At 33.3% G+C, this 11,799-nt stretch overlaps 1 protein-coding gene across 1 annotated transcript in view; it reads right to left on the bottom strand.

Moving 5' to 3' along the window:
- Nucleotides 1–11,799, bottom strand: part of LOC125653998 (serine/threonine-protein phosphatase 6 regulatory ankyrin repeat subunit B-like) — a 1,068,599-nt gene that overhangs the window by 546,551 nt on the left and 510,249 nt on the right. The window lies entirely within an intron of this gene.

The raw sequence follows: 11,799 nt of genomic DNA, 5'->3' as shown, positions 1-11,799 counted from the left end.
TATACAATATATGTTTAGGTTCATGTAAGTACATAATCAGGCATAAAATGCAAAACATATTTTTAAAATTTGTTTTTAAAAGTTTGATATATAGGTCCGATTAAAATCTGTTAAAGTTCTTAATAAACTTCTGAACTGCTCTGAAAATATAAAAATTTACATCATTTGAAAAATATTCATTTCCCCATAACAAAAGGTGGGTATCAACAATAGCAATATCATTTAGCTGAAGCAGTTCATTGAAAAAACAATTTCGTGCTTGGGTGTATCTTTTGCAAGCAAAGAAGAAATGATGGGCATCTTCAATATGACCACACATACAATTTGGAGAGGCAATGATGTTTTTACGATAAAGATCATTATTTAAAATGCAAGAATGTCTTAATTTGGTATGAATAATATTAACATATCGCTGGACATAAGAATAGGATAAAGGTGGTTTTTAGGGTGTTATTTTAATATGTTTTTTTTTTTTAAATTTATCAATTGGAAGGAATTGCCATTGAACCATTTATAAGTCGGTCTAACTTTTGTTCAAGAGTCGGTTGACTATTTCAAATCAATGCTGTACTGTTTTTTTGCCTGTGTTTTAAATAATATTTTGAGAAATCAATACTCTTGTGTAGTTATCTGTATTCCAATAATGTTTTGAGATATGGCATCGATATTTCACTTTTTTTCTCAACAAATTAAACAGTTACTATTTTGTTTATTTCATCCATGTTTTTGTTGTTTAAAAAATACTAGGCTATACAGTACGCCACCCAGAAAAATACTAATCTTCTTAGGACACTCCTATAAGTCGGACATAGAGTTTTGGACCAAGATTTAACTCCCCCAAATCCGACTTATAGGCGAGTATATACGTATTTCTGAACTCAGCAAGTTCCATTTTCTAATTGTGTCGGGAATAAATGACTTTTTATATAATTCAAGTCTGCATCTAGAAAGTGTGTAGTCGCTAGAATTACGGGTATCATATTTGATGATAAATTTCAGCGAATATTTGGGCAAATTTCTTTCAGATATTGGGGTACTAAATTGTTATGGATTCTAAACATATTTGTTAATTTAGTTATTTGTCGTCTATCAGGAAGGGGTTCCCACCGAGTTTCAAAATAAAATTAATCTATTGAGGCGAAAATTGGGAGACCAGTTACTATCCTGACAGCCAATAACTGAACTTTTTCTAACTGGTGAGAATCAAAATCCGCACACCGATCCCAGACTACAGAGGCATATTCTAATACAGGTCTAACTGGTTAGAATCAAAATCCGCACATCGATCCCAGACTACAGAGGCATATTCTAATACAGGTCTAACTGGTGAGAATCAAAATCCGCACATCGATCCCAGACTACAGAGGCATATTCTAATACAGGTCTAATAAAAGTTGTGTACATTGTTGATAAGGTGTTTCTTCCTACAGTAAATTTTAACTTCTTTAGCAAACCAAGTTTTTTATACGCATTATTAACAATGTTTTCAATATATACAGACCTGCTTAAATCATTAGAAAAGGTAAGACCAAGGTGTTTGTGAACAGTAACATATTCAAGCTGACATTGTTAAAACACTAATTTCGGAGGATCTAAGGATTTTTTCATGGTAAAAAACATTGCTTTTGTTTTGTTAGGGTTAAATTGAAGAAGCCATTGTTTAGACCACTTGTCTAAGATTTTTAGGTCATGATTAACGTGTCGTTCAATTACAGCAACATTATACGACGAACATTGAATAGAATTATCATCTGCAAATAATCTACACATTGACAACATCCTATCTGAAACATCATTAACATGAATAAAAAAAAAAGCAGAAGTCCCAAGACTGAGCCTTGGGAAACACCAGCATGTATACTTCTTGTTGAAGAAAAAAGATTTCTATACATCACCATTTGTTCTCTATTACTTAGATAAAATGTAAACCATTCAAGTATAGTACCATGTAAACCATATGTTTGAGGTTTGAAAAGAAGACCTGTATGCCAGACTCTGTCAAAGGCTTTAAATAGGTCACAAAAACCATACAACATAATTTTCCCTCATCAATACTTTTAACAATGGTATGATAAGTTTCAATTAATTGGTATGTAGTGGAATGACCAGGTAAAAAACCCTGCTCGGTACTAATAGAATAAATTATTTTTATGAAAATAATTATAAACATGTTTAAAGATAACTCTTTCCAAAATTTTTGCTGACACAGCTTAAAAGTGAGACTGGTCTATAATTGGCGTATTGCCGGTGAAGGGCTGCAAAGAGCTAGGTTCGTTTGTCATGATAAGTAGGCCCTGTAAAATACTTCAAAAATGAAGAACAATTATCAATACAAATCATTGATATATATGAAGTTGATGATCCCTAGTATTTATATATACAAACATATCGGCGGATCTATGTCTCTTGTAATGTTGAGTACTATTCAAACCTATCCGGAATCCGGAAAATGGACGATTTTCTTCACTTTTTCTACCTTTTAGGAGAAAATTCCATGTGGCCACATGCATCGGCCACAAAAAGCAGTAAACTAGAGACAGATTATCTTCAAAAGATGTAATTGTGCATGTCTCGTTCTGGCCGTTGGCTGTGGCCAATTTCTTTTTTTTTAATTTTTATATCTAATCAGGCGTCTGATTTTGACGTTTGTGCACAGGTGGATCGCCATGTAGCGCACAGCAACTACAGTGATATAAGAAAATTACTCACAACTTAATGTGCTTGTTATTGTTTTAACGATCACAATGATATAATGTATTAATAATTACAATCTAAAAAAATATCTATTTATGAACAAATCCAGCTCGGGTCATTGAAATGCAAACAGCAACCGGACCAAATAAAATGCAGTAGGCCTACTAGGCCGGCTATGATGCACAGTTGTACACCTAATCTTGTCTTAATCTCTATAAATGTGTACAAATGAAATGTTTCTGTCGCTTATAAAATCATGAATATGCAATAACAATGCCAATGTAAAGGTAAATTGGTTAATCCAACAGTTTAATACACATCATCTAAAAATAGTATTGAACCTTGTTTACATTGACAACGTACAGTACGGACCAAAAAAGCTGTTCCACGCAAAACAGTTTTAAAACATCATAGTGAAAAATGTGACGTCATTTTTGCATACTTTTAAAGAAAGACGTCATGATTAGATCTACCAATCACAAGTAACTGTCATATTTGATAGAATGTTCAAGTCTTCTCTTGGGTTCATGAATTACTGTTTTAGCAACGTTTAGGCCTTACAACTATGTAAAAAAAAAAAATAGTATCTGTATGCATGATTACTGTAAATTACTGTTAGAATCAAGAGTTATAAATCTACTTGAAATATTATGAATATATACTTGATGAATACATAGATCTATACAGGCACGTAACATCGTAATTTCTTTTTTTTTCCCCAAACAATTATAAAATTAAAAAAGGGGGGAGGGGGTAAAAATATATTATTTTAAATTCATTGATCATACTACCATTCGCTAATATGGTTGATGAAATGTGCTAATATCATAAATAATCGGTGAGCTGAGAATCAATAATCCAAGTATTTCATTTTCAAAATATGAAATAAGACAGAGAAAGATTTCCAAGTATCCATCATGGGAAAGAAGGACAGATTCAAAGACACATAAACAGAAAGAGACTTTATCGAAATCGAAAGTGATAATTTCGTTTTATGATGCCAGGTTTTGGTCTTAGATATTTGGGACAAGATAAAAAAAAAAAGCTTAATGTCTGATAAAAAAAATCTTGATTGAAATATTTGGGGGTAAAAAACTCCCGCAAGTTTCAGTCATCGAATATCAATTTTATTATAATGTATCAATAATATTGCAGCACAGCGAACAAGACTGAAGTGACTCATATGTAAAGAAATAACATTTATTACATTCTAATGAACATTTAAAGTGACATTTAAAAACTACATCTGTTAATAAACATTAGAAAATGTATATATTGTTATTCAGCTCTATCGTTTTATATTGCATGATAATCGATTTGGGTGAACATTTATTATATTAAGTTTTAAGGGGGAGGGGGTCTTGATGAAAACTATGTGAATTAAATATTTTGGGTTTGTTTTGTTTTTTTAACGTTTGATCTTGACATTAAAGGGACTGGTTCACGATTTTTGAAAAAAAAATATTCATTTTTGATGTCAAACATTAAAAATATAACTGATTTTTAATGTTTGACATCAAAAATGAATATTTTTTTTTCAAAAAGTGTTAAAACAGATGATCTCTGTAGATTTTGTACAAGTAATATTGAAACAATAACACATATTTTTACTTCGTGTAATAAGACCCAAACATTGTGGAGTGAGTTAAGTCTTCATATATATAGAAAAATTTCAGAAAGAATTGGTTTTAATGTGTCAAATATAATATTTGGTGAAATTCCACTGTCTTTAAATAATAAAGCCATAAACTTTATAATTTTATATGCTAAACAATACATATTTATCTGTTTAATGCAGAATAAAGAACCAAATCTTGTTAGATTACTATGTCACTTAAAGTTTAAATATCATGTAGAGAAATATGCTGCAATTCAAGCATTTAAAATACATAACTTTGATAAAATATGGATGAAGTGGGAAAATATTTTTGCAATTGATTAATTAATACTACATGTACTTGTCATTATTTTTAGTACATGTATTATTGTTATTATTATTACTTCCACTATTGTACAGCAAGTAACCTAAACCACAGGGAGATGTATGCATGTATGAAAGGTATGTTTGTGTAAGTGTTTGATGTATTGTATGAAACCAAAAAAATAAATAAATTATAAAAAAAAAAAAAAAAAAAAAAAAAAAAAAAAAAAATATAACTGATTTAATGTTGACAGCCAAAATGTTTACCTTGTGAACGCAAGAATAAAAGCAATATTTTAGCCTTAATTAAATCTGTGTTATGTAAATAAAGACTCCAATCTTTTCATGTAAACAAACAAACCAGTGAAATGTTGATTTTGTTATATAAAGCATCGACTTAATTTTGCATACTCACAAATTTTAACTTTTAGATGACACATTTTACCCAAAGAATGCTTGAAATGTGAAAGATATCATAAACTTAGATCGATATCCATTTCTTTGAAAATTTCGTAAACAATAACATACCACAATCTTTGTATACAAACCAAATAAGAAACTCTCTAAAATGAGCTTCTGTGATAATGTATTAATTTTTATGTGAAATCTTTTAAACACATCAGACAATAGATTTTGATCATTAAAAGTGAAAAATAAACTTTGGGGGGAAATCGTGAATCAGTCCCTTTAATGTTTTTCCCAATTATTGATGTGCCGATACCCATTATTGTTGAGTACCCAAATTTTTCATCATTACCTATATTTATAAAACGTCCAACATTTCATAAATAGTGTGTGATTTTTTTTTTCTTAATCAAAATTATTGTCGTAATGCTAGTGAATTACCCATGATATTTACTAAATAATATGGAAATATGACTACCATAACGGTCTATAAGAAGGGTAGGTCTGCACAAATGCTTTCATTATGATCAAATGGAAATTTGAGCATCATTCTATCACCGCCGCGGTGGCCGAGAGGTTAGAGCGTTCGCCCCCCATGCGGAAGGCCCAGGGCCGCGACACACGTTCGGCATCAGATGTGAATGTCACGGGTCCTTAAAAACGGATGACCCGTGTCACAGTAGGTGTGACACGCTAAAGAACCCTCACTGCACCGTAAGCGCCGAGCATAGGCCTAAATCTGAAGCCCTTCACCGGTCTTGGTGACGTCTCCATATGAGTGAAAAATTCTCGAGAAGTTAAGCAAGATACAATCAATGAATCAATCTATCATCGTAAAATGAAGTTAGATGAATGAACAGTTTACTTCAAATCTATGGCATAAACAACTTTAAATAGCTTGCTTATTCATTCATCTAATGCTGGGTCTTGTCGGACTATTACCCAGAATTTCCTAATCGAGATGCAAAAATTGAGAGAAAAGAATAAAAGGAAATCAATCTAATTAAAATTAGATCTTCCATCCGTTCCCCGGTTTTCGATACGTCGCGTTCATCTAAACCGGGGAGCGGATGGAAGATGTAAAACTTATACGGTACCAATTTTGATGCACCAGATGCGCATTTCGACAAATAATGTCTCTTCAGTGATGCTCAACCGAAATGTTTGAAATCCGAAATAACTATAAAGTTTTAGATCTAAATATAGCCAAAAACAGCGTGCCAAACAAGTGGAGCCAAATTCGTCCAAGGATAAGAGCTATGCATGAGGGAGATAATCCTTAATTTTGAAATGAATTTCTAAATTTTATAACAGCAATTAAATATACATCCGTATTTTCAAGCTAGTAACGAAGTACTTAGCTACTGGGCTGTAGAGACCCTCGGGGACTAACAGTCCACCAGCAGAGGCCTCGACCCAGGGGTCATAATGTAAAACTTATACGGTACCAATTTTGATGTACCAGATGCGCATTTCGACAAATAATGTCTCTTCAGTGATGCTCAACCGAAATGTTTGAAATCCGAAATAACTATGAAGTTTTAGATCTAAATATAGCCAAAACGCAGATCTAATACTAATTAGATTGAAAATCGCGCATGTAAGAAAAATTCTTTTAAATATGCGAAACTAAAATACAATCACTAAGTTCATCTTGATTTTGATTGCACAATTACATGTACCAGTGTGATTCCTTAATACCCGCGGTATGAGAAAGGGGAAATACACTTTCTATTTTCTATTAAAAGAATTCAACTTGTTAAATATACAAACGACATTTAAGGGAAACCGACATTATTTTAATTCCAGTCACTTAATTCCTTATAATGTATTTTTCGCATGGGTAAAAGGGTATGACAAAATTTGTAAATGTCATCAAATATGGAAGACCCATGAAACGTACACCAAGCGCAAAATATGTTTTAAAAAGAATTCATGAAAAATGAAAAATAAAAAAACTGTTGACTATATGCATAGGTAATAGCTCACATTGATTCTCTTTGTGGCAAAATTCGCACTTTTTCGGCAATAATTGGTAATGATAGGTTATAAAAACATGGTCTAGCCTAGTTCTTAATTCCGCGGTTCAAACTAAACACCCTTATCTTTTATTTTGTAGATTTTCTTTCTATTCCGTTTAGGGTCGGATAATTCGAAGTAGTTCTTGTTTTGCCTTCCAAAACGTTGTTCATAAACGTCGACGTCATGACGTTATGTGCGGTTTTTTGTTAGAAACAACGCTATATTTAACTAACGCTTACAAGAAAATGACAAAAGACATAGGGAAAAATTAATGTGTTCTGACAATGGCATATTGTGGACATCTTATGTGTTTAATTTGATCAAATTTGTAGACAGGGCCGATTTTGCTTCCTAACGTACCTAGCTCTTTAGGCCTATGCTCGGCCTTTGAGCAGGGGGATCTTTATCGTGCCACACCTGCTGTGACACGGGGCCTCGGTTTTTGCGATCTCATCCGAAGGACCACCCCATTTAGTTGCCTCTTACGACAAGTAAGGGGTACTGAGGCCTTTTCTAACCCAGACACCCGCGGGACTTTCTGTATAGCATTTAATGTTGAGCATTACAAAAGCAGACAAGATGTCATTATATAAAGAGTACAGAAATCTATACCGCGAGGATCCGGGTAAGAATGGGTCCTCAGTACACCTTGCTTGTCGTAAGAGGCGATTGAATAGGGCGGTCCTTCGGATTAGACCGCAAACAAACGAGGTTCCGTGTCACAGCAGGTGTGGCACGATAAAAATCCCTCCCTGTTCAAAGCCCGTAAGCGCTGGGTATAGGCCAAAGTTTTGCAGCCCTTCACCGGCAATGGTGACGTCTCCATATCAACGCATGTCTCATTTATACAATATATATATATATATATATATATATGTGTGTGTGTGTGTGTGTGTGTGTGTGTGTGTGTGTGTGTAAGAGAGAGGTAGAGAGAGAGAGAGAGAGAGAGAGAGAGAGAGAGAGAGAGGTTGAACTCTTTTAGGGTAGAGGTAAAGATGATCAATGTCAGATAAAAATCTAAATTCAAATAGTTAGGGTGAGAAGGTTTTTAAAAACCCTTGTAAGTTCATATCATCCGACATTAATTTTCATACACTGATTATCATTTTTTTAACCATTCATCAAATAGAGTTTGGGGGGGTGGGGGGGGGGGGGGGGTGTTGTTGTTGTTGATGAAAACTATGTGATATTTTTGGGTCAGGCATTAAACCCTTAGCAGTAATCGTTTTAAATTCGTTTGTCATTTTTATTTAATTCCGTTTTTAAAGTTTGTTTTAAGTGGTAGCAATGCTTCTTAATCATCATGTTCACCTCTCCTTTATTTTGTTACTGAATTTTATATATTAGTACCAGGGGCGGATCCAGGAATTACGGTTGGAGGAGGGGGGGCAACTTTAAGAGACAGGAGGCTGGGACCGCCTAGAGGCCCCCAGTGGGTCCAGGGCAAATCCTTCGTGGGAATTTTTCTCTTTATACAGTAATGTCAATTATAAGACTTGTTACCTAATACATTCTTCGATGATTGTACTTTTCAAAAATGGTGGAAAATTCATCACTTTTTGTACACAACAGATGATTCATCAGTTATGTCAGAAGAAAATGTGGCCTTCATTTACAAAAACACCCGACCCCCCCCCCCCCCAAAAAGAAAAGAAAAGAAGGAATTCGGTGTCTTAAACACTTGAACACGTGTGAAAATGCCTCTTCAAAACCGAAACAAATTGCAATCAAAAATTTCTGGCATGTTCAAAAACACATCCATTTGTGTGAAAGCAGTTATTTCAACCCCCACCCCCTTAGGAAAAAATAGATAATTTGGTGTCTTAAGATTCTGTACGATTAAAAAGAATGAGCATAATTGAATAACAAGAGACTAATTGTAGGTGTAGAATAACACTTCCATTTCGATTCCTTTTCGTTCCGTTCCGTTAAGTACTAATATCCACACGGCTATTGGTATTTAGCGGAACGGAACGGAATCCTATATATATCTATATGTATATTGATTTTTCAAATTAACAATTCCTCTGACTTTCAGAGTGATCAAATAATAATCCGATGAAAATGAAAGCTTCAACAAAAACAGGAGAAAATAACGTGGAATTAATTTGCAAAAAAAAAAAAAAAAAAAAAAAACCCAAAAGAAAAAGAAAATAGAATTCTGTGTCTGAAGATGCGATTGAACACGTGTGAAAATGCGTCTTCAAAGCCGAAACAAATTGCAATCAAAAATTTCAGGAATGTTCAAAAACACATGTATGTGTGTGAAAGGAGTTATTTCCACCCCACCCCCACCCCCATAGGGAAAAAAAAGATAATGCGGTGTCTTAAGATCCTGTACGATTAAAAAGAATGAGCATATTTGAATAACAAGAGACTAATTGTAGGTGTAGAATAACACTTCCATTTCGATGTTTCGTTTCATTCCGTTCCGTTAAGTACTAATATCCACACGGCTATTGGTATTTAGCGGAACGGAACGGAATCCTATATATATCTATATGCATATTGATTTTTCAAATTAACAATTCCTCTGACTCTCAGAGTGATCAAATAATAAACTGATGAAAATTAAAGCTTCTACAAAAACAGAAGAAAATAACGTGGCACTAATTTACCAAAAAAAAAAAATTTAAATTAAAAAAAAAAAATCACCCCCCCCCCAAAAAAAACACAAGAAAAAGAAAAGAGGGAATTCGGTATCTTAAGATGCGATTCAACACGTGTTAAAGTGCATCTTCAAAACCGAAGTAAATTGCAATCAAAAATTTCAGACATGTTCAAAAAACACATGAATGTGTGTGAAAGCAGTTATTTCCACCCCCCACCCCCTTAGGAAGTTTTTTTATTATTCGTTGTCTTAAGATTCTGTACAATTAAAAAGACTGAGCATAATTGAATAGCAAGAGTCTAATTGTAGATGTAGAATAACACTTCCATTTCGATGTTTCGTTCCGTTCCGTAAGTACTAATATCCACACGGCTATTGGTATTAACGGAACGGAATCCTATATATATCTATATGTATATTGATTTTTCAAATTAACAATTCCTCTGACTTTCAAAGTGATCAAATAATAAAAAGATGAAAAAGAAAGCTTCAACAAGAACAGGAGAAAAGAACATGGCATTAATTTACACACACAAAAAAACCCATCCCCGAAAAAACCCACACAAAAAAAGCAAAAAGAGAATTCAGTGTCTTAAGATGCGATTAAAAAGAATGAGAACACTTAAATAATAACAGACTACTTGCACGTGTAGAATAACACTTGAATTTCCATGTTTCGTTCCGTTCCGTTAAATACTAATATCCACACGGATATTGGTATTTAGCGAAACGGAACGGAATCTTATAATACTAGCAACTATTTCAACTTGTGTGTATCCTCGAAAAGTTTCAGTCCCTTTCTTGTGAGCTTTTCATTTTCCATCATTATTGGAATACAGAAAATTTTATATGGACCCCGATTATCTATTCGTATATATATATATATATATATATATATATATATATATATATATCTATAGATATATATATATATATATATTGATTTTTGAAATTAACAATTCCTCTGACTTTCAGAGTGATCAAATAATAAACCGTTGAAAAAGAAAGCTTCAACTAAAACAGGAGAAAATAACGTGGCATTATTTTCACCCCCCCCCCCTCCCCGAAAAAACAAAATACAAAAGAAAAAGAAATGAGAGAATTCGGTGTCTTAAGATGCGATTAAAAAGAATGAGAACACTTGAATAATAACAGACTACTTGCACTTGTAGAAAAAACACTTGAATTTCGATGTTTCGTTCCGTTCCGTTAAATACCAATATCCACACGGATATTGGTATTTTGCGGAACGGAATCAGCGCAGAAAATATCCATTTTATATCAGTAATAAATGCAAATCGAAAATTAAGCATAGTTTATACATTAACTATAAATATCAACGCAGAAGTAAAGCTCAGATGATTGAACACAATTGTATATTTAAAAAATAAAACTTTAAATCGCGGTATTCTCTTTTACAACTCTCTACTTTCTTAGGCCAGCATCAGTGGACACAATTATGTATATAGCTAGAAGTTTAAAGTCCAGTATTTTCTTTTTACAACCAACTTTTTTTTTTACAGTGGATTCCCCCTAAAGGTACCCCACAATCGGTTCCGTTCCGCAAAGTACCAATAGCCGATTATATGACGAGAACGGAATAGACGATTCAGCACAAGATAACAGTATTAACGATAGCTCATTACCGAAATCGTCAATGTCTTTGTCTTCTCTGAGTACAGTGTGAAATAAATCTCGCAAGTTGTTCTGAACAAGATTTCTATATTCTACTACAGATCCAGGGGTAGCCTTGTGCCATGCGGGTAATTTTGATTGAGAATTTCTTAAAGAGTGTTTTAGAATTTCGAAATTAAAAATCGCTTTGATTGGTAAGTGATCTGATGTAATGGACATAAACCCTTCTTAAAATTATTCTATAACTTTTTATCCATTTAAGAACATGTTTTTCAAACAAAATATCATCAAGATTAGTTCTCTTTTAGATGAAGGGAAAATGTTCACCCTCAATCACAAAGTCTGTTTTGGATGCATCTTGAGACAAAGGTTGATAATAAATGAGCCTTGGTAGGGTGTGTGTTACATGTATAAATTATCTCTCCCTCTCTTCTATCCCCCTTTTCTCTATCTCCTTCTGTCCTTTCTCTCTCCCTACCTTTTATCTCCTTTTCTCTCCTCTCTTTTCTTT

Source organism: Ostrea edulis, chromosome 7, assembly GCF_947568905.1.
Source record: "Ostrea edulis chromosome 7, xbOstEdul1.1, whole genome shotgun sequence".
Taxonomy (NCBI): Eukaryota; Metazoa; Mollusca; class Bivalvia; order Ostreida; family Ostreidae; genus Ostrea; species Ostrea edulis.
This window is presented reverse-complemented; position numbering and strand designations above follow the sequence as displayed.